This window comes from Lithobates pipiens, unplaced genomic scaffold, assembly GCF_037356315.1.
Source record: "Lithobates pipiens isolate NorthernLeopardFrog02 unplaced genomic scaffold, aLitPip1_a1.2 Scaffold_13, whole genome shotgun sequence".
NCBI lineage: Eukaryota > Metazoa > Chordata > Amphibia > Anura > Ranidae > Lithobates > Lithobates pipiens.
The window spans coordinates 194,625,260-194,650,572 of record NW_027507718.1 but is presented as its reverse complement, the minus strand read 5'-3'; positions in this window follow the sequence as shown (position 1 = coordinate 194,650,572).

Genomic DNA, 25,313 nt, shown 5'->3' with positions numbered 1-25,313 from the left:
GGGCTTGTGTCAAAGTAACAACCCCAACACGAAGCCCCTGCGCAGCACAAACTCTACGACGAGTACGTAGACTAAACATGTTTTGAAAACGGTCGGCTCATCAGAACGGACAACAGAAAGCACCGATAAACAGCAATGCCTGAAAGAACGAACTGAATAGCAGAAGCAAGCAGACAATAAGAAATGCAAATCAAAGTGTACTATACCAAGATATAGTCCACAATGAGAAACAAATACTTACTGACTGCACGCACTGATTATCAGGTACGCAAAGACAAGCACAAACCGAAGAGCAGTAGCGATCTGAATCACAAATCTGAAAAGCGCGAATCGTCTCTCACCAAACTTCTACTAACACGCGATAGACACGAGATCAGCAGAAGGAGCCCAAAGGGTGCCGGACGTGGTGCTGAACTTCCCTTTTGTAGGCCCGCCATACACGGCTTACGTCACCGCGTTCTTGGCAACCGCAAATTCCGACAACTTGGAACCTGGAATTAATCCGTCGGAATAACTCAGACGGATTTGGTCGTCGGAATCTCCGATCGTGTGTACAAGGGCTAAGGTGTCACATGCAGATTTATGCCCATAGGCATACAAATTTTGTATAGTTGTGCCTTCACTTATATATACACAGTATCTCATAAAGTGGGTACACCGCTCACATTTTTGTAAATATTTTATTATATCTTTTCATGTAGTGAGTGTACAGCTTGTATAACAGTGTCAATTTGCTGTCCCCTCAAAATAACTCAACACACAGCCATTAATATCTAAACCGCTGGAAACAAAAGTTAGTACACCCCAAGGGAAAATGTCCAAATTTGGCCCAATTAGCCATTTTCTGTCCCCAGTGTCATCTGATTCATTAGTGTTACAAGGTCTCAGGTGTGAATGTGGAGCCGGTGTGTTAAATTTGGTGTTATCGCTCTCACTCTCTCATACTAGTCACTGGAAGTTCAACATGGTACCTCATAGCAAAGAACTCTCTGAGGATCTGAAAAAAAGAATTGCTGCTCTACATGAAGATGGTCTAAGCTATAAGAAGATTGCTGAAACCCTGAAACTGAGCTGCAGCAAGGTGGCCAAGACCATACAGCGGTTCAATAGGACAGGTTCAACTCAGAAAAGGCCTCGCCATGGTCGGCCAAAGAAGTTGAGTGCACATGCACAGTCTTTGGGAAATAGACGTATGAGTACTGCTGCAGAGTTTGAGGCTTGGGGGGTCAGCCTGTCAGTGCTCAGACCATATACCGCACACTGCATCAAATTGGTCTGCATGGCTGTCATCCCAGAAGGAAGCCTCTTCTAAAGATGATGCACAAGAAAGCCCGTAGTTTGCTGAAGACAAGCAGACTAAGGACATGGATTACTGGAACCATGTCCTGTGGTTTCATGAGAAAAAATATATAATTTATTTTCTTTCAGATGGAGTCAAGCGTGTGTGGCAGCAACCAGGTGAGGAATACAAAGACAAGCGTGTCTTGCGTAAAGTCAAGCATGGTGGTGGGAGTGTCATGGTCTGGGGCTGCATGAGTGTTACCGGCACTGGGGAGCTACAGTCCATTGTGGGAACCATGAATGTCAACATGTACTGTGACATACTAAAGCAGAGCATGATCCCCTCCCTTCAAAAACTGGGACGCAGGGCAGTATTCCAACATAACGACCCCAAACGCACCTCCAATACGACCACTGCCTTGCTAAAGAAGCTTTGGGTAAAGGCGATGGACTGGGCAAGCATGTCTCCAGACCCAAACCCTATTGAGCATCTGTGGGGCATCCTCTAAGGGAAGGAAGAAGAGCGTAAGGTCTCCAACATCCACCAGCTCCGTGATGTCATCATGGAGGAGTGGAAGAGGACTCCAGTGGCAACCTGTGAAGCTCTGGGGAACTCCATGCCCAAAAGGGTTAAGGCAGTGATGGAAAATAATGGTGGCCACACAAAATATTGACACTTTGGGCTTAATTGTGACATTTTCACTTAAGTGTGTACTCACTTTTGTTGCCAGTGGTTTAGACATTAATGGCTGTGTATTGAGTTATTTTGAGGGGACAGCAAACTTACACTGTTATACAAGCTGTACACTACTTTACATTGTAGCAAAGCGTAATTTCTTCAGTGTTGTCACACGTCAGCACACAATGGGTTAACACCTCATCTGGCGCCCACATGAACACCTTTTCCTAGCTGAATAAAAAAGACAGCCCCTCCCCCATTGACGTGCTCGATAATCTAGCCTGCGACAGGCTACTTGGGAGGGAGTCCTGTGCTGACGTGAGGATAGGCCAGGAAAGGAAAATGATGGTGAGTATTAGATAACAATTTTCCATATTACTGGCCATACCTCACGTCAGCACACAATGCTAACTAGCTGAATAAATGGGTCAGAGAGAACACACAAAAAGAAACATTGACAATCGCAGAAAAGCTGCCAAAGACAAAAATAATTTATATGTCTCGTCCCAAACTTTGCAGAACTTGCCAACTGCACGCCTTCCTAGCTTGTAAAGCTGAATGAAGGGCTAGTCATCTTCATATACTCTTCACTGACATCCTGGCATAACTGCCCCAAAGGCTGCCACCCCTCAGTACGAAGGAGCTTGCCCCTTTTCCTGAGCAGAAAGTCCCACTTCCTGCATGCCAATCAAATCACCCTGGTGAACCAATAGAAGATGACTCAAGAACCTGACGGCGAAATGAAAAGGATTGTCCACTTCCTCATGTCTTTGATCTTTGCATGTACACTTTAAGCAACTTGTGTAAGGACTTGTGTCTTCCTGCTGTATACTCAGTAACTCTATGTAAATGCTTGGAGGGACTGCCCCCAGGTTTTCCTGGAAACTGGATATCACTTGGAGATGGATGTAGTATCATTAAAAAAGACACAAAAGGGATCTTTGCAGGAAAGTGCTGCAACCTCCAACATCCTTCTGTCTGAAGCAACAGCTGTCAGAGGAACTAGTTTTACCAGAAGGGACGGCAATGGAAATTGGAGCAAAGGATGCCTGTATGAGCGCTTTCAGAACCAAGCCTAGGTCCCATGAAGGGAACAAGAATTTCCTTGGTGGTCGTATATGGATTATGGCCTGAATAAAGCATTTATTCAATGGAGTTGTATGCCAGACCAACCTCAAACACTGATTGTAAAAATGTCTAGAGCTGGGGACACAGGAGAAAAAAATTTGCTGGGTAAACAGAACAATCTTCCTTCATATCCTCACATGTAGCGTTCATGGTCTTGTAGTCTTTGCCAATGTCTGAACCACCTCGGATGAGCCTCCCTGCACCTCTAGTACGGTCGATTCAATAGCAAGGCTATTAAGAGTCTCCCTGTGCTACCATTAATGTTGGCATAAAAGATCTTGTTCGACCAGAAACAGGATTGGTGGTGCTGAATGACAACCAAGGCCTCTTCGGCAGGAGGAAAGCACCTGTATGGCATACACGTGTTCTGTCCAAATCTTCATGATCAAGGACACTGGAAGAAAACAAACACTGACAGAGAAAAACTATGGCACTGTGAATATATCTTCTATAACAGGGGTGCTCAACCTGCGGCTCTCCAGCTGTTGCAAAACTACAAGTCCCATCATGCCTCTGCCTTTGGGTGTCATGCTTGTGGCTGTCAGAGTCTTGCTATGCCTCATGGGACTTGAAGTTCCGCAACAGCTGGAGAGCCACAGGTTGAGCACCCCTGTTCTATAACTTCACCTTTGTACATTGTTACAAATACCGGAAGCTGTGTGTTCAGAGGACTCTCTGAGAACTACTGCTGGAATGTACCATACAGCCAATACTAGTTGAGGTACTTATTGTTGGAAAATAATTTGCCTGATCCGTTAGTGGATCCTGCTTTCCCGGTAAGTAGACTGCCTTTAACTGCCTGTAAGCGGCTCTCCATCCAGCAAAAGGTTTATGTTAAGAAAAGTAACAAGAAAAGACAGACACTTGGTGCCCACTTGGTGGGCAATGTAAGCTACTGCTGTCTTGTTGTTAATTATCAACTTTACCCGGGCCCCTTGGAGAAACATCCTGAAAGGCTTGCAATGATAGCAAAAAAAAACTGCCATACATTTAAGTCAGTCAGAGCATCTGCATTCCACTAGGCTCCAATGGCCTTGCATTTGTCTCTTCAGACTGGAGGCAGACTGGCATCAGAATTATTCCATCTCCTGGGCTTAGAGGCACACCACAAAAGAGGCACACTGGTGTCTAAAACTCCAGTTCTTGCTAAATTGTGCAGACACAAAGACTTTCTGATCCATAGACAGCCCATTTTATTGACAGAGGAGGGCAAATTGAAAAGCCACCCCCCATGTGCCACCTAGCCCAAGGCAGCAATGGAATGACTGCTGTAAAATGTCCCAATGGGGACACTGCAATCCCTAGCTGACATAAATGCTGTCTCCATGACTCTTCATACACAGATTTTCATTTGCCGTTTTGGAAAACCTTGACATATTTGGGTATGAAAATTACTCCAAGATCCTTCATAGCTTAAGAAGAGGTTAACTGCTTTTCCTGTTTGTTCACTAGTCGACTAAACTTGGAAAAGGATTTCTAGTAATGGGTTTTAATGCTTTGCCAGCTCCTGGCTTACACCTGCGACAATCAAAACATTGTCCAAGTAATGGCAGGGCCTTACCCTCAAAGACGAATTACTGCCACTACTGCCTTCAAAATGTTCAAAAAGTTTCTTGGTGCCATGCCAATTTTTAAAAATGGCAAACACCTAAACTGGAAGTGACAGCCAGTCATTTAAAATCTCAGATGTCTCTGGTGTTACACACTGATTGGTATATGGAAGCATAAGTCCGGCAGGTCGATTGACTCTAACTGGTCCTCATGCTGAACTATCGCCATGACTGTTTGCACAGAATCGATCTTGAACCTTTTGTTGTGTATGTACCCATTTGATTTCTTCAAACTCAGACAGCAGGGAAAGCTCCTAAAGTCTTGGGTACTAGAAAGAATGGGGAGAAAGAATGGGGAGAAACCATACTTACCTCCACTGCGCAGCTCGTTTTGCACAGAGTGGCCCTGAACATCCTATTCTGGGGTCTGGGGCTCTCGCGGCTCCTCCCCGCATTAGATAACCCCTTAGGAGAAGCACTCTCCCGGGGGGGTTACCTTGCTGGCACGCTCCCAAGTCATTCATTCGGCGCCCATAGAAGCCTAATGTATGACTCTGCCCCGCCCCCCAGTGCCCGGGTCATTGGATTTGATTGACAGCAGTGGGAGCCAATGGCTGCGCTGCTATCAATCCATCCAATCAGGTCCCGAGACACTGGCTTTTGCTGGTGTGCTCGTCCCCGTGACTAGATAGAGTTGACACAGGTAAGTAAAACAGGGGCTCGGGGGAGCTGCAGCATTAAAGGAGGTTTTTCACCTCAATGCATAGAATGCATTGAGGTGAAAAACCTCAAAGGTTTCCAACCCCTTTAAACATCACAGAGCTGTCGCTAGTCCACAGGCAAAAACCTGCCACAGTATAAATTTTCTGCAAGTCTGCATACCAGTTCACCACAATTTCTGAGCTGAAGAAGTTTTTCTGCATGCACACTTTTTAGGTGTTCAGGTGCGTTTGCCATGTTATAGATACGTTCAATAGAGAAAAATTGCAATATGTTCTCCTTTACAGAAAAAGGTGTATCTGCGCTGACCCTAAATATTATATTTATCTTACCACATATCAAAAACAAATCTTTATCAGTGATTCATCATTAGGGATGAGGTCAGGCTTATTCGAATGGTCCATGTCCAGAGCCCGCCAGGAGTCGGCGCAGCGCTGCACTAATCACAGGCAATGAGACATTGTCCGATCTCTGCAGCCGCGCATCGGGAAATATCTCACTGCCTGTGATTAGCACAGCGCTGCGCCGACTTCCTGGTGTGCTCTGCACGTGGACCGTGCGAACACGCCTGAGCTCATCCTTATTCATCAGCATGAATTCAAATAAAGTGCATACTTAGTGAACTTCAAAATTATAAAGAAAATGATCCTTCTTAATCAAGAATAAAATCATGTGTTAAACAAACAGTCCCAATATTCCTCTTCAAAGATGATTATCTGAATCCCACGTGCACAAATCCACATCTGTGATTGGAAAATATTCACCAATTCGTGAAACACCACTACCTTCTAAAACGGACACTCACCAGAAACAAGGTAAAAAGACGCCTTTGGTTTATGTTGGGTTAACCACTCCACTCATATAAGCATGCCTGAAGATTTCCCGATTGAATGCCAGTAATCACTCCTTGCATCTCCACATTAATCTCAGGATTTCATAAAAAGCAAACAGCCATCATTGCGCAACATATTATAATTTATTCAATCATTAAAATAAGTATAGGGAATTTTCACTCACAAGTGTGGTGCCTATAGACCGGCACTACGTTTTCCCAGCAATTCATGGTAAACACTGTTTATGCATTTATGACTATAATAAAAACGCATTGGACTGCATCCAGTGTGAACCAGCCTTAAGTCCATTTTTTCAACTTGCGTGATTCCTAAAAGTTATTAAAAGGCCAAGACACTTGCGCACCTGATGCTGTTAGGCCCCATCCACTCCTAGAAGTGCGTTGCTTAAACATGCATCAACCAGCTTCATTGGATAAAGCTTGGAGACCTTTACTGTAAATTGGTCTTTCTATCACATTTCTCCCATTCTTCATCAATGAGCTTTTAACTCTGTCATTATGGGAAAAGAAGTTCCTTCTTCACATTTGGAAATATCTGTGTGCGCTTGCGATGGTTGGGCATGTGTCCTGCCTGTTCCTTATCCATTGGCATTTGAGGTAATCCATGCCGATTAATGGCCAATGTTTGCTACAGGGTTGGGCAAGGCATTTTCGAGGGCTTTTTTTTTATTGCGCTGATGTAGACGCATGTGAGCCATTGTCACCTGAGCTGTTTGAAAGCCACCCTGTGCGGGAATGTGAGTAATGCATATTGTCCTGGTCAGGGGATGACCAGTGGCAGATCTTTTTTCTGAAGTGTTTGCATTTAGGGCTCCTGCTCCGAAAATCATGCAAAACACCATACTGCATTCCTTGAGCACTCTTTTGAAGATATGTCCCCCGCTGCCCCCTCGTACCTTCGCTAATTTTCTGTGCCATTGACAGGTGGGGTGAGCTCATACATGCAAAAAAATATGGAAAAAAAAAACATAATTCTATCACCAAGAAAAAAAACAGGTACCTTGTCCCTTTAAGACCCATCCACTTTTATCTACTTACTTAAGAAGCAGCAGGTGAGTCCAGACAGCCTTCCAGAGGAAGATAGGAGATACAGAATCTGGGACAAAACCAGTCAGACTGTCTAACTCCACATACAGCAGGAGAGCAAATAGCAACAAGTCTTTACCACACAAGAGAAAACTGGCAGGAGAGGCAGTAACCCATTGTGTGCTGATGTGAGATATGGCCAGGAAAATAAAATATTGACAAAAATATGAGGGGTGTACTTTTATGAGATACTGTGTGCGTGCGCGCGTGTGTGTGTGTATATATATGTGGGTATGTGTATATATATATATATCTCACTCACCCCCATAGGAGCTGCTGATGAATGTATAATCCTGTACTCTCTCTATCAACCCCAAGAACAGTCTCGACCCCTTTGGCACACCTGTATGGCAATGCTAGTGTAAGACCCAATGGGTCTCTTGTCGTCTTCTTTCTTCAGCTAGCTTATTAGACTGCAGTATTTATAAATCAAGGAAACAAGTAGGTAGCAATTTGTAGAAAAAAATAACGTTGATAACTGCGTACTCACACATGTAAAGCACTCACAATGCCTTTTCCTTAATGAGGGATGCAACTCAGCATTAACTTTGCAGTACAGGGAAGGCAAAACCTGAAGTTCCACTATACACAGGCTATGGACAAATGAGATCACTCCTGTGGGACTACAGATCCCACCAGCAGGTTGGAACTAATTCACACAGTCACAGTGCACTATATTGATATAGGCAGGTGCCCGCTCACCACAACAGGCCCAGATGCTTGTTAGGTCACTTCCTTGATATCTCAGTCCTGATCCAAGTCTGCGTCGCCACACCATGGCACTCCTTTGGATAGCCGGCGATTGCAATGCAGGAAACCTCAAATGTTCTCTAATGCATACCGATCCTCCTGCTTGATCAGCAGGGCAGTTCACAAGGATACCCTCTAGGGCAGGCGATCCGCTCTCCGCTGTAGGCCCCAGGCGCTCCCAGCCCAGCACACACACACAGCCCTCCTGCTGTGTGTAAGATGGCATCCAGAGAGAGAGGCCGTGCTGTCCCTTTTCTTTGCCTGCCCAGCAGGCTGTTTGGTGGCCCGGCATTGTGGGTAGGTAGTTCCCAGGCTAATTTAAACACATGAGTCACTTGAACATTGAACTACATTTCCCTTAATGCTTTGCAGCGCTGTTTCTCAGAATTGTAGGAAAAGACATAACAGCATTAACAACAAAAAGGACACTAGAGGGAGCCATTCCCTTACTTAAGCAACAACATATTAACATGATAGCTTGGGTGGCAAAACCCCTGTGCTACATGTATATAGCAGCAGCCGAGAGCCGAGCGATTGATCGGTCTTGGCCGCCGACATCGCTGGACCCTGGGACAGGTGAGCTGCTGGCTTTTAATATTTTTTTTGTAGGTGGAATCCCTCTTTAATGTTTTGATAAAGTGTGGGAACAACAGTCGGGAGAAATAAAGTCTCTTTTGTAATTCTGTTCATGCTCCCTACAGTTTGCTGAAATATTAATGTTTTGATAAGGAGTGAAGTGAACAGTCAGGTGAAAATACGTTCACTTGTAATTCTGTTCTGCTCCCTACAAATGAATGAAACATTAAATAAGAAGACAAGACACCAGTATTTGAGCAGGACACAAGATCAATAATCTAGAAGTGATATGTCACAACCAGAAAGTTTGTAAGTAGCTGTAAAATTGATAAGATACCGTGTGCATGTGTTGTGTCAGTGTGAGAAGACCTTACTAAAAAACTCAGTGTACACGTTAAAATGGGTGTGATCCATGGAAAATCTGATGGGTTGAATGATGATGCAAAGTATATGTGTAGCCTAGACAAAGAGAATGTGAAACTCCTAAAGATATGGGAATCAAAGTATGATTTTGATGCATTTTAAATAAGGATTGTTGTGTAATACTGTCTAGTGTAGAAAGCTTACAAATTATGGCGTATATATATATATATATATATATATATATATATATATATATATATATATATATATATATAACAAAAAAATATAAAATAAAATAAGGAAACAGAAGAAATTAGGTCTTCCCTAGGCAAAGAAATGGCTTAAGAGGGTAATCGTAGGTTAAAATCATAAAAAGACTATGTTTTTAAACAAAGAGGAGGACAATAATATGACCGTCCTCTGAAGTTTAGTTCAGCAAGTATTGACTAAACAAAAACGTAACAAACTAAATGCACCCGACAGTCCCTACACACTCTTTGGAGGACTCCCCAACCCCACCGACAGTCGCTGCTCCCCCTCTGACTTCCCCACCCGCTCCCAATTCCCTATTGCAGACCTGCAGTCCCCACCACTTTATGGGACAGAGGTAGGCAACAAGCCACCCCACTGACCCCCCTTACAGCAATCCCAAGGTCAACATAGCTCAATTCAGGGATGGTATCATGGGAATGGTTACTAGCAATCATCCCAATGGGAAGGAAATAGAGCAGGTCACCAGACAGGTCTTGGAACCTGATTGGCATCATGTAGTGGGAGATTGGAGTGGATTAAACAGCCAGGGACGGGTGTTGCCTCAGGATGATACTCAAAAACAGGAGAAATACTCTTATAGCAAGGATAGAAAATAGATGGATACGTCAAGCCGGCTGGTCCATTATAAATCAGTGTGTATCGGGAGAAGAGGAAAAAGTGGATAATTTCATTCTTAGGATAAGGAAGAATTTCAATAACCACTCTGGGATAGAAATCTCAGTAGATAAAGTGAACGATAGTCCATATGAACAACAGCTAAAGAATGCAATCCTGAAGGGGCAGTTAGCCCCTATATCCAGTTTTGTTTCCAAACACATGATTAACCATAGGATCTGCAGACCCTAGGAGCTGACCGATTATGCGAGGCATGCTGAGGGGCACTTCCAACCAAAAAAGAAAGTAAAGAAAGGGAAGGTGTTTATGATAGGTGAAGGTAATAATGTGTATGTGGTTGAGAATCCGAACAGAAAATTGGGAAACACATTCAAGATTATGAGGGGAAAAAGATGGGAGGGGAGTGTTTCCTGTATGGTAAAAGTGTTTCTGCAGAGAGAGAAGCAGATGGAAAGGTAAAATTTCTCTGTGACGCTGGGGCTTGTAGGACCCAGATACACCCGCTAGATATGCCACCAGGGGTAAAGGAAAAAGGTTTAGTATATGTAAAATCTGCAAATGTGTCATGTACCAGATAAGACCAGAACTGTGTGGACTCCAATAGAGGAAACCCAAACGTGTATAAGTGAAATAAGAAGATTTATTAAGGGAAGTGAATAATATAAATACAACCACACAGTGCAACCAACCAAACAGAGACCCCCAAATAGGGATGAGCTTCGTGTTCGAGTCGAACGTACGTTCGACTCGAACATTGGCTGTTCGGCCGTTCGGCGAATTCCGAACGTTTGGGCCGTTCGCGTCAAAATTCGAGTGACGCGCGCGCGGACCACAATGCACTGCGGTGGCGCAGTGCATTGCTGCCCCATGATTGGCCAAGCATGCACTGTGACCCCGCATGCTTGGCCAATCGCAGCGCCGGCAGCGAGGAGAGCCATGATTGGCCACAGGCATCCTGCCTGTGGCCAATCATAGCTCAGGCTGTGTAGTGCACGCCCCACACTATATAAGGCCGCCTTTGAGGCGGCCTCGTGTAGTGTGTTACTTAGCATCTGAAGCAGTGGGTGTTCTGTGTACCTTCAACACAGTACACACCAATCGTTTTTGGCTGATTTCCTATCTTGCTGCTGTGTAGTGGTTGTTGTCTGTGCCCTGACTGCAGTATACACCACTATATTCACCTCACCTATATAGCTAGTGATCTAGCTTTAACCACTTAACAACTGCCCATTGCCGATTAACGGCTTCAGGGCGGTTGTTTAACTCTGAGAGGCCGTTAATTAACGGCCTCCCAGAATTCTGCTCTCGCGTGCCCCGAGGTGTGCGCACTCGAGAGCATCCGTGACCGCCGGGTCGCATCACGGATCACGGTAAACGGCCGCTCATAGCGGCCGTTTACCACGTGATTGCTCCGTCAAATGACGGAGTGATCACTTGGAAACAAACCGGCGTCATGTTATGACGCCTGTTCCTCCCTCCCCTCTCTGTACCGATCGGTACAGCGGAGGGGAAAGAGATCAGTGTCAGCAGCGATGTGGGCTGCATCTGCAGTGCCCACATCGCTGCTCACCGAATTTAACCCCTCAATTCCCTGCCAATACTCTGCAATACCAGTGCATACTCTGCAGTACCCTGCCATTACTCTGCAGTACCCCGCCATTACTCTGCAGTGCAGTACCCTGCCATTACTCTGCAGTACCCGCCATTACTCTGCAGTACCCCCAATACTCTGCAGTACCCTGCCATTACTCTGTAGTACCCCCCAATACTCTGCAGTACCCTGCTATTACTCTGTAGTACCCCGCCAATACCCCGCCAATACTCTGTAATAACCTGCCATAAATTGCCATACCCAGCCATACTCAGAGATACCCAGCCATACTCGGTGATACCCTGAAATACCCAGCCATAGACGCCCCCCACCCCTCACCGCCCTCCGGTGCTTCTACCAACTCGCCAGTACGATCAAAGCCAGAATCTTTTTTTTATTTTTTATTTCAGGCTTCCCAGCCTAGAGGTGAGATGTGGGGTCATATTGACCCCCCAGATTTCACTGTAAAGAGGACCTGTCACCCCATATTCCTATTACAAGGGATGTTTACATTTCTTGTAATAGGAATAAAAGTGATCGAAAATATATTTTTGGGGAAAAAAATGTCAAACTAAAATAAATAAAGTAAAATGAACAATAAAAAAATAAAATAAAAATTAAAGCGCCCATGTCCCCATGTGCTCGCATGTGCCACACATGTGAGGTATAGCCGAGAATGTTAGAGCGAGAACAATAATTCTAGTCCTAGACCTCCTCTGCAACTCAAAACATGTAACCAGTAAAAAAAAAATTAAAGCGTCGCCTATGGGGATTTTTTAAGTAGCGACGTTTGGCGCCATTCCACGGGCATGTGCAATTTTGAAGAGTGACATGTTTGATATCTATTTACTCAGCATAACTTCATCTTTCACTTTATGCAAACATTGGGCTAACAAGTGGTTAATAATAGAGCTTGCAGTCAGTAGTGTTAGGAGATAGTGCGTGCTGTCTGCGTGCTCTGTACCCAGTACATACCGCTATAATATAGGGCAGGCCCCTACTTTCAAACATCCAACTTACAAACATCTCCTACTTGCAAACGCAAGGAGACAGCAGCAAGTGAGATGAAAAAAGATGGACGACAAAACAAATTATACAGGGGTGATAACCCTTCCCTATGTTTTCCAAAAAGCTTAAAGATAGTTTTTTTGACTGGAGCTACACTTTAAAAATGTACCGGTTGAAAATGACAAACAGATTCAACTTAACACAACAAACCTACACAGTCCCTGTCTTGTTTGCACCGCCTGTATACTGCTGTTCTGAGTATATAGGGCCTGGGGGCCACACGCATTTCCTTTTTTTAATATGGGTACGGGGTTCCCCTTAATATGCGTACAAGACCCAAATAGGCTGGTAATGGGCAGGGAGGGCTACCCATGCCATGTTTCTCAATGATTTTCAACCATATTGCAGGAACCAGATATAACATTAAAACCGCAAGCAGTTTTAAATGGTGTTATTTCCGTTTAATGTCATTTTGTGCAGGGACTGTTCTAAACACGGGAAACACGTGGCACTTCACAGGCATACTACAGACACCCCCCAGGCACCATATTTAAAGGAATATTTCACTTTTTTTTTTCACTTTAATCGTCATTAAAATCAGTGCTCCCGCCAAAACGGCAGTTTTTAAAACTTTTTTTTGCAGTGACCCATGTCCCCTGAGGCAGGAGGCAGGTCCCCAAACCCTTTTTAGGACACTATCTTGCATATTAGCCGTTAAAATTAGCACTTTCCATTTCGAACGTTCGAGTCCCATAGACTTCAATGGGGTTCTAGCGTTCGTACCGAATGCGGGGGTCGTTCGCAAGTTCTGGTGCGAACCGAACCGGGGGGTGTTCGGCTCATCCCTACCCCCAAATAACAACAGACAGATATGTACAATAAATGGTAAATACCAGGATCATAAACGATAGCCAGGCCAGGGTCATACACAGAGAATCAGTAGATAAACAAAGGGCAGTCCAGAATCAGAGACACAAGCCAGGCGAAGGTCATACACGGGGAGATCAGCAGATGGGGTAAGGAACACAGGACAGGGAGAGGATGGATGGATCAGACTGCAGGGCAGGGATGACGGTAACAGGTGGGACAGGGTAGGGACCAGGACAGGGAAACAGGATCAGAAACATGGGTCACAGGTTCGGGTCACAAGAACAGGTTCAGAATCAGGATCAGGATCACAAGCAACAGGTCAGGGCACAAGGACAATACCAAGGCAAACATGTGAGTGCTTGCCGGCTATTTATAGGACTGTGATTGGCCTCAAGTTGCACTTGATTGCAGGAGGTGCTGTCTGCTCCACACTGCCAGGATCCATCCGCTGGTGGACGCCAGTACTGCAGCCCAAAGATGACATAACATCAGCAGGGAAAAGCTCTCCCGACAGTTCTAAACTGCCAGGAAACACCTGCTGGTGGACCTCAGTACTGCACGCCAAAAGACAGATATTATCAGCGGATGGAACATTTCCTGACAGTACCCCCCCTCAAAGGAGCGGCCTCCGGACGCTCTAACTGGATGTAATTGTCGATAGTCTATGGCATCAAACAGAACAATGGATAGGGGTACTTCAGGCTGGGCAACAGGCACATCAAGCTGGGCAGCAGGCACTTCAAGCGGGGTCATCAAGCTGGGCAGCGGGCACGGGCACTTTAAGCTGGGCAGCAGTCACTTCAAGCTGGGCAGCAGGCACAGGCACATCAAGCTGGGCAGCAGGCATGGGCACATCAAGCTGGGCAGCAGGCACTTCAAGCTGGGCAGCGGGCACATCAAGCTGGGCAGCAGGCACATCAAGCTGGGCAGCAGGCACATCAAGCTGGGCAGCAGGCACATCAAGCTGGGAAGCAGGCATTGGCACTTCAAGCTGGGCAGCAGGTACATCACGCATGGCAGCGGGCACTTCAAGCTAGGCAGCAGGCATTGGCACATCAGACTGGGCAGCAGACAGTGGCACATCAGGCTGGGCAGCAGACAGTGGCACATCAGGCTGGGCAGCAGACAGTGGCACATCAGGCTGGGCAGCAGACAGTGGCACATCAGGCTCCGGTTCATCGGGCTGGGCAGCAGGCTCTGGTTCATCGGGCTGGGCAGCAGGCTCTAGTTCATCGTTCTGGGAAGCAGGCACGGGCACTTCAAGCTGGGCAGCAGGCACAGCACTTCAAGCTGGGCAGAAGGCACGGCCCTTCAAGCTGGGCAGCAGGCACAGGCACTTCAAGCTGGGCAGCAGGCACTTCAAATTGGGCAGCAGGAACGGGCACATCAAGCTGGGCAGCAGGCATGGGAACATCAAGCTGGGCAGCAGGCATGGGCATATCAAGCTGGGCAGCAGACAGTGGCACAGCAGGCTCCAGGTCTTCGGGCTGGGTGGCAGGCTCCAGGTCATCGGGCTGGGCAGCAGGCTCCGTGTCATCGGGCTGGGCAGCAGGCATGGGCACTTCAAGTGGGGCAGCAGGCACAGGCACTTCAAGCTGGGCAGCAGACAGGAACACCTCAGGCTAGGAAGCTGGCATATCAGATTGGAAAGCTGGTACATCAGACTGGGAAGCTGGTACATCAGACTGGGAAGCAGACACATCAGACTGAGAATCAGACACATCAGACTGGGAAGCAGGCACATCAGACTGGAAGGCAGGCAGTGGGACATCAGACTGGAAGGCAGGCAGTGGGACATCAGACTGGAAGGCAGGCAGTGGGACATCAGACTGGAAGGCAGGCAGTGGGACATCAGACTGGAAGGCCGGCACGTCAGGCTGGAAGGCTGGGACGTCAGGCTGGACAGCAGGCACTGGGACGTCAGGCTGTGCAGCAAGCACTGGCACAACAGAAACATCAGACTGGGGCACAGGAACTTCGGGTGCAGACACTGGCTGAATAGCAGGCAGAGGTTTGGCAGAATCGTGTGGTTTATCAGGTTCAGCTGGCATGCAAGCAGACTGGAGCAGGTTGGTTGATGTGGAGGCAGGTTGCGTTATTGGCAGGATCAAATGGGTAGGAAAGAACTTCCGTTTCTTTTTAGGTTTAGCTACTGAAGTCCTGTAGGTAGCTGCAGAACTATAGGTAGGGGATGAAGCAGACTGGAGAGAAGGGTTGGACTATGGCAGGGAAGAGGTAACAGTGGCTGGGGGAAGTTCTTGAGGCATAGTAGGCAGCGGAAAAGAGGCAGGTAGATTAAAGGCAGGGTATGTGCAGCAGGAAGAAACAGGGTATTGATATTTGGTGAGGAGTAGAGAATATTGGGCTGAAACTGAGGTTGCCATAGGTGATGGAGGAAAAGACTCTTGGGCAGGCAGGTGTTTGGTAGCAGAGATGGTTTGTTGTGGGCTGGCTGTGGCTGATTGCAAAATATCAGACCATGCTAAAAGTAGTGGTTGCACAAACTGCAGGTTACATACTGCCTGTCTGACATGGGATTGTACAGAATCAACACATTCTATTATCATCTGTTGGGAACAGGCTGTGTAAGGCTCAAAAAAGTAAGGGGAATCATCTTCCAGAAGCCATACCAGTGATGTGACCTGATTAATACTGAAGCGGGGAGAAAAACCATCATGGCCCCTGGGATGCAGGGCAGGGCCAGCTCTGTGCAGATTTGAATTAAAGGCTGAAGATCCCCAAACAGCATACAGCCCTGATCAACCCAGGAGTGAGCTAAACAAATTTTTTCCAACAGCTGCTCACTTGTCCACTCTTTCAGGGTCTGGCGGAAATATTCATTACTCTCAGACGCCAGCAGAGCATAATAACGAATCACCTCTAAATTAATTTCAGTAAGCAACCTGAACCAAGATGGTTCCTCTGTGTAGCCACTTCTGGTCAGGGATGGCCTTGGTATTCTGTCATATACCAGATAAGACCAGAACTGTGTGGACTGCAACAGAGGAAACCCAAATGCATATAAGTGAAATATGAATATTTATTAAGGGAAGTGAATAATATAAATACAACCACGCAGTGCAACCAACCAAACACCCCTAAATAACAACAGACAGATATGTACAATAAATGGTAAATACCAGGATCATAAACGATAGCCAGGCCAAGGTCATGCACAGAGAATCAGCAGATAAACAAAGGGCAGTTCAGAATCAGAGACACAAGCCAGGCCAAGGTCATACACGGGGAGATCAGCAGATGGGGGAAGGAACACAGGACAGGGAGAGGATGGATGGATCAGACTGCAGGGCAGGGATGACGGTAACAGGTGGAACAGCGTAGGGACCAGGACAGGGAAACAGGATCAGAAACACGGGTCACAGGTTCGGGTCACAGGAACAGGTTCAGAATCAGGATCACAAGCAGCAGGTCAGGGCACAAGGACAATACCAAGGCAAACGTGAGTGCTTGCCGGCTATTTATAGGCCTGTGATTGGCCTCAAGTGACACCTGATTGCAGGAGGTGCTGTCTGCTCCACACTGGCAGGATCCATCCGCTGGTGGACGCCAGTACTGCAGCCTAAAGATGACATAACATAAGCAGGGAAAAGCTCTCCGGGCAGTTCCAAACTGCCAGGAGACACCTGCTGGTGGACCTCAGTACTGCACGCCAAAAGACAGATATTATCAGCAGATGGAACATTTCCTGACAAAATGGGTTGATGCACCAGGAGAGACCGTGTCTGAAGGCCTTAATGTGGAAGATCCACAGACAGGTAAAAAGGCTCAGTGTAAAATTGTAATTTCAACTAAATGTCCTGTTAAGTTGTTGAGTAGAGACATGTTGCATGCTCTTGATATTTCTGTCGTACCAGTGGAGGGGGGCCTCAAAGCCCATCGGCTGTGTGAAAAACAAATCACAGCCGTGGATAATAAGCCCCAATACTCATACAGCTTGGATTTGCAAACTGAGGGATTAAAGATGCCCAAAACCCTAACAGAAATAATTGAAGAGCCTGTGAGGGAAGGGTACAAGGTCCAGGCGAACCTCTATTGCACTATGTACTACAAAAAGACCTATGGGCCTGATAGGTCCTATGAGAAACAGTTAATGAGTCTCACTCACACTGAAGTGCTCTTAAGATACCTGTACTGTGATAAGGAAGGAAACAACATGGCTACTTGTCTCCTACTACAGCCTATTCTGCAAATATACAGGCAGGATACTGTACCTCATGTCTTCGGAACTCCGAGGTATCGTGGCATGAGCTAGGAGAACTTATCACAGACTGGGTCCAACTAACAGATGAGGAACTAAAATCCCAAGGTATTCGGAGGTACAGATTAGCGTGGTTTGTTGAATGTACAACCCAGAGCTTGCGTGATTGAAGTTTTGAAAAAAGACAGTGACTGACACCTTTTGACCCAAGGGGAAGGGGCTGCCTTAAAAGACGTCCCCGATTTCTTGTGATCAAAAAGAAAGACAGACATAGGACTAATTAAGACAGTCAGTTCTGGTTACTTATGTACAAGGGAAAACAAAAAAGGGTACACATACACCAGGTTACCCCAGAGATATTGTGAAAATCCAACTATCTTCTCACAAGAAATGTTCAATACTTTGTCTCGAGTTGTATCTCCCAGTGGGAGTCAAATTCTCTTGTATGTGGATGACATTCTGGTAATGGCTCCTTCGGAGCAACAATGTAAAATTGACACCTTGACTCTGATGCATTTCCTCACAGAACAAGGTCACCAGGTTAGCAAACTAAACTACAACTTTTGAAAAACAAGGTGAAATACCAGGGTTACATTATATCTCAAAAAGGCAGACATCTGGATGAGATCCGAAAAGATGCCATCCTTCAAGCCCCCAAACCACGTAAAAAAAAAAAAAAAATTATGTCATTTCTTGGCATGGTAAATCTTTGTAGAGCATGGGTAGCTAATTATGCTACGGAGATGGTACGGAGGTGGCGCCTCTTTCTGATCTCATCTATGGTACACAAACGTCTGCAAAAGGTTCCATCCAGTGGAATGTGCAAGCAGAGGATGCATTTACAAAGGTAAACAGAAGAAAAAACAGCGCCAATCTAAGTGCAGTATTGTTGAATCAAAGACATTTAATTTGTGAAGTTATGCACTCACACTCTACCAGAAGGTTTCAGGCACATCATGTATCTAGAGGGCATCGCAGGGCTCTCGAGGAGAAGCGGTAACTCGTTCGGCTGTATCTCTCGTCCGATGGCGCCGGTGGTTCCCAGCGTCGCACGGCTTGGTATAACAGCGTCAGGGAGGTCCGTTCGTCCGTTCGTTGTTACGTTGAGGGGCGCACTGCGATGACGTTTCGTTGTAGTTTACGTTGCACGCGTTCGGAGCATACGTGCTCCTTCATCAGGCATCTGGGTTACCATGTTTGGAGTGGTTTATATAGGGAAAGGGGGCAGTTCTAATTGGTCGTTCGGGTTTCGGTTCCACCTTATGGGGCGGAGCTGTTCCGACCAAAGCATGGTGTTGATTGCTCATGTGTTGCAGGCTGGTTGTATGTGATTATTGTGTGTGTGTTCATCAATGTATGTGGATACAAGTTGGATAGTGTGGACAAGATGTGGGAAAAAGTGATAAGAATTGGAACTTTTTTATTTATTTACTTGTTTTAAAAATTGTTTTAAAAAATTATGAAAATACTTGTTAAAGGTGTAAAATAGAAGTGGATTTTGTAAGAATTAAAAGAAGGTTGTTAAAGGTTAAAAAAATACATAGAAAATACTTATAAAAAAAAAAAATATATATATATATATATATAAAAGAAAATTTTTTATATATAAAAAAATATATATAAAAAATATATATAAAAATTATAAAGAATCAATAAAAATAGAGGTAAAAATAATAAGGATAAAATTAAAATAGGAAAAAGAATAACAATAAAAATAATAATAATAACAATAAAAATAAAAATAAAGATAAAAATAAAAATAAAAATAAAAATAAACATAAGAATAAAAATAAAAATAAAAATAAAATAAAGATAGAACTAGGAATAAAAATAAAAATAAAAATGAAAAAGGGGCAAAAAATTGTTAATTAAATTGCTGAAGGTAAATTTCTATGGTGGGTAATTATGACATAACATAGTGGGAGACATATATATTGATAGGATTTGATATTGTGAAAATTTGGTACTGTAAATTATAATAGAATGGTGTTAAAACGAGACGTGGATGTTAAAGCAGAACATACACACACACATATATATATATATATATATATATATATACATATATACACATACACACACATACATACACACATACATATACATATATATATATATATATATACACATATACACATACACATATATACATACATACATACATACATACGCATGCACACGCACTCGGGGGGCGGCTAAGCAATTTTAAGTCTCATTAAAAAATCTCATGGAAAAAAGTGTGATGGGTAAAAATTAGACAACTGAGTTGATTTCTATGTCCTTGTTGAGGCCTCCAGGCGTGAGGGTGTCTAACGTATATATCCAAAAAGTTTCCCTCTCGCAGAGACGTTTGAAACGTTCCGTGAGGGGGAAGGATCCAGGTATCTGTTCAAGGGCCCATACTTGCATGCCCTCTGTGGACCCTTGATGGTGTTCTTTAAAGTGTCGTGGGATAGTGAGATTGGAGTCCCCTTCTACTGATCGGCGATGTTCGCCAAACCTTTTTCTTAGGGTACGAATGGTACGCCCTATATAAAGTAGGTTGCAAGGGCAGCGGATTGCATATATTACAAACTCAGAGGAGCAGTTGTAGAACTCTTTTAGTTGGTATGTGTTGCCCTTTGTGGTAAAAGATTTTTGGCGGTGTTGGACAAATTTACAGGTGAGACATTTTTGTTTCTTGCATTGGTACATGCCCTTCAGGGTGAGGAATGTCCTGAGTGGCTTTGGTTTGTTATCGGTTTTTAATTTGCTCGGGGCAATAAAACTTTTTATGTTGCGTGCTCTACGATATGTTATCTTGGGGATATCTGTTATGGAGGTTTTTAACAGAGGGTCTTCTAGAAAGATACTCCAATGGTTTTTGAAGATTTTTTCCATTTTTTTGTGTTGGGAGTGATATTGAGTAATGAATCTGGTGCTGTGAGTTTGGGAATGGACAGTCGGTTTGTTCGGTGTGGTTTCATGTGGTTGGGGTGTGACCGGGTGTGTTTCTGGCTGGGTGTCCAGGAATTTGGTGAAGGCTTCATCTACTAGGGTGGGGGGATAGCCTTTGTCTTCAAATTTTCTTTTAAACAGAGTGCCCTGCTCGATATAATCTGAGTTGTGAGTACAATTTCGTTTTAAATGATTAAATTGACTCTTTGGGATATTGGTGATCCACCTTGGGTGGAGGCAACTTTGGAAGTGTAAATATGAATTTCCTGCAGTGGGTTTTATGTGGTTTCTTGCGAAGATGGTTTTATTGATATGACAGAGTTCAAGATCTAAAAAGGGTAAGGTATCTGGACTGGATTCAAAAGTGAAAGATAGGCCTAGATCATTAGCGTTACAGTGTGAGACGAAGTGGTCTATGGGTGGTCCGGTGTTGTCCCATATGATGATAATATCATCTATATAGCGACCTATGTATATAATATGCTCTGTATATGGATTGTTGTTCCAAATGTAAAGAGTTTCCCAGAAGCCCATTGTCAGGTTTGCATAGCTAGGTGCAAAATTGGCACCCATAGCTGTCCCTTGGGTTTGTAAGTAGAATTTTTTATTGAAGGAGAAGTAGTTGTGGGTGAGGCAGAACTTTGTGGAATCTAAGATAAACTCTGCTTGTGCAGTTTTTTGGGATGGGTCTAGGGCTAAGAAATGTTTTACTGCCTGAAGGCCAACAGCATGGGGAATTGAAGTATAGAGGGAATTGACATCCAAGGACACCCATTGGTAGGTGGGCTCCCAGGAGTAGGTTTTTAGGATCTCTAGTAGGTGTGTACCATCTCGTATATAAGTTTGGAGATTTTGTGCCAGTGGTTGCAGGAAATGGTCAATGTAGATAGAAAAGGGGCTGGTTATACTTTCCATTGCGGCAACAATTGGTCTCCCCGGGGGATTCTCTGAATTTTTATGTATTTTGGGAAGGTGATAGAAATAGGGGGTGTTATAATATGTTTTGGATAGAAAGGAAGCTTCTGCTTTTGTAATAATATTATCTCCAAGGGCTCGTTTTATGAGTGCTTCAGCTTCTATAGAGAAGAGGGGGAGCGGGTCACTTTTTAAGGGCTTGTATGTATTGTTATCGGAGAGTAATCTGTTGGCCTCATTCAGATAGTCTTCCGAATTCTGGATTACTATACCACCTCCTTTGCTGTTTTGATGACAATAGAATTATTTTTTGCTAGATTTTGGAGAGCCCGGGCTTCTTGTGGGGTGAGGTTGTTCCTGTGGTGATGCAGGGGGGAGGGGGGTGGCCTTAATTTACAAAGTCGTTTGATATCTGCATACACAACCTGGTAGAAACTTTGTATGTAAGGGCCTTTTGCCTGGCTGGGGTTGAAGATGGATTTTGGCCTAAGAGGAGTGTGTTTTATTGGGGGGGAATCTGGTTGATAATAAATGCAAGAAGTGTCTGAGAGACTAATGGTGGTGACGGCGGGGTCTTCATTCATATTGTATAATTCTTCCAAAATGGCTAGGCAGGGATCATCTTGGTATATATTTTTTGTACATAAAGGAGAGGTATTGTTAATACTGGGTATTGTGGTATTGTTGGGATTTTCCTTATTGGATTTGATATTAAAAAAGCGTTTCACTGTGAGATTACGTATAAATTTGTTTAGATCCACAAATAAAGTGAAAGGGTTGGGCTGGCTGGTGGGTGCAAAGTTGAGTCCTTTATTAAGTAGAGAGATTTCATCTGGGACCAGGGTATGTGAAGAAAGGTTGTAGATTTTTATAGTTTGGCAATCTTTTCTTTGGGTTTTGTTTCTTCTCCCCCCTCTTCTGCCTCTTCTAGTTTTCTTTTTTGTGCAGGTTGAGGGGTTGGGACTAAAAAAGACTGGTCGTCTGTCTGTGTGGGAAACTCGAGAGGGCAATTTTGGACTATTTGTGAATAGGTTTTATATTGACCCATTGGAATGTTAGTATCATGTGTGCTTTGGAGAGACTGTTTTGCAGGAACATCCGGAGTGGTTGTATTGGAGGTAACCTGATTACTCTTTTTTGTGTGTCCTGGAGGGGTATTATCACCTCTATTGGTATTGTTTTTATTACTATTTTTGTGTTGGTTGGGGGTGTTTGTTAGTTTGTTATTAATTGCACTGTCAATAGGAGTAGTGGTATATTTTCTATTTTGTAGGGTTTCCATATTTCTTTTTGGTTTTCTATACCGTTTAGGTTTTGGTTGTGAGGTGTGGGTGCTGTTCTCCCTTATGGGTTCTGGATTGTAGGACGATATGTGTTGTGTTGGTTGGTTGGTGTGTTTTGAGTATGGATGTTGGGAGGGATATTGGAAGGGAGGTATAGGAGGGTGGTGGGTTTTGAAGGGCCGAAAGGACGGTGGAAATTGGATCTGCATTAGAGGCACTGGAGCAGAGTTATTGGTTTTCCATTGGAAGACCCTTTTGTTGTTGTAGTCATCCACATCTCCTCTCATTTTTTGGAGTTTTGCCTTAATTAGTTTATCTTCATCTAATTTTGTTTTTTTCTTTAGTAGATCTAGCCATGTGCTGGGAAGGTTTGGTGTCTCCTTAGTGAGGTTTAGTATCTGATTTTTTAGTTTTTCTGAAAGAGACGTGCTTTTGAGGTCACGCTGTTTCAAAATGATATTTATCCATTTTTGGGAACAAAATTCAGAGATATGTTCCCATTCGGTTTGGAGATCGGGTGAGAGGAAGGCACATCTAGTTTTTATTCTGAGGCCCCTTGGGGTAATTTTGGAGGAAAGGTAGTTTTCAAGAAAAAACTTGTCCCATTTTTGGTGATTAAGTGTTATGATTGAATCCTCAATTTTTCTAAATAGTGTGCATAATTTCATATATACATTCTCTCCTATTTTGAAATGCACCTTGAAAAAGTCTTTTGGGAATTGCGAAAATAATTCATCTAAAAAAACGTATTTGGAATGCTCTACTGATTGAAGCATGTCCATTGTGAAAAAAATAAAAAAAATAAAATAAAAAAAAATTAAAAAAAAGGGGAGGGAAAACTGGAAAAATTGGAAAGAGTAATAATGAGAGGTATAAAAAATATATATAAAAAATATATATATAAAAAATAATAATACTAATAATAGTGGATAAAAGATAAAAGAGATATATAGAAAAATAAAAGATATATATATATATATATATATATATATATATATATATATATAAAAAAACAAATTGATTGATTGTTAGGGGAGGGGGATGTGGATGTGGATGTGGATGTGTGTGTGTGGTATTGTTATGGGAGTATCTGGGCAGGTCGATGCGCTTGTGTGACTCTTCTGATGTGAGTGGTATGTGTATACACACGTGGGCGCATGTGTGTATGTTTTTTTGTCCATAAAGCAGAGCTGCAGGCACAAACTTCTAGTGAAAGTACAGAGTAAGAAAAAATTGTTTTTTTGTGCGTTGCGCTGCTGGATTATATATGTCCTGGATGGGGGGAGTGAGGAAGGGAAAAAAGAGGGGGGGTTTTTTATGGGGGAGGGGGAAAAGGTTTGGGGGAAAAAAACGCTGAAGTTGGTAAATTGGTGTGGCGGATTTAGGGATGTCAAGTCTGCTTGTCACAGAGTTTTGCAATCCTTGCTATGTATGTCAGAAAAATGCAGCAGAAGTAATGGATAGCTGGCAGGATCACAAATTATAGTCCACAGTTACTGGTTGTGGAAAATAGTCATAGGAAGGGGATGATTTCTTTAACACAGGCAGGTAGGCAGCATGTTCAAGGGTAGAAGGTACCTTGTAAAAGACATATAAACAGAAGAAAAAACAGCGCCAATCTAAGTGCAGTATTGTTGAATCAAAGACATTTAATTTGTGAAGTTATGCACTCACACTCTACCAGAAGGTTTCAGGCACATCATGTATCTAGAGGGCATCGCAGGGCTCTCGAGGAGAAGCGGTAACTCGTTCGGCTGTATCTCTCGTCCGATGGCGCCGGTGGTTCCCAGCGTCGCACGGCTTGGTATAACAGCGTCAGGGAGGTCCGTTCGTCCGTTCGTTGTTACGTTGAGGGGCGCACTGCGATGACGTTTCGTTGTAGTTTACGTTGCACGCGTTCGGAGCATACGTGCTCCTTCATCAGGCATCTGGGTTACCATGTTTGGAGTGGTTTATATAGGGAAAGGGGGCAGTTCTAATTGGTCGTTCGGGTTTAGGTTCCACCTTATGGGGCGGAGCTGTTCCGACCAAAGCATGGTGTTGATTGCTCATGTGTTGCAGGCTGGTTGTATGTGATTATTGTGTGTGTGTTCATCAATGTATGTGGATACAAGTTGGATAGTGTGGACAAGATGTGGGAAAAAGTGATAAGAATTGGAACTTTTTTATTTATTTACTTGTTTTAAAAATTGTTTTAAAAAATTATGAAAATACTTGTTAAAGGTGTAAAATAGAAGTGGATTTTGTAAGAATTAAAAGAAGGTTGTTAAAGGTTAAAAAAATACATAGAAAATACTTATAAAATATATATATATATATATATATATAAAAGAATTTTTTTTATATATATAAAAAAATATATATAAAAAATATATATAAAAATTATAAAGAATCAATAAAAATAGAGGTAAAAATAATAAGGATAAAATTAAAATAGGAAAAAGAATAACAATAAAAATAATAATAATAACAATAAAAATAAAAATAAAGATAAAAATAAAAATAAAAATAAAAATAAACATAAGAATAAAAATAAAAATAAAAATAAAATAAAGATAGAACTAGGAATAAAAATAAAAATAAAAATGAAAAAGGGGCAAAAAATTGTTAATTAAA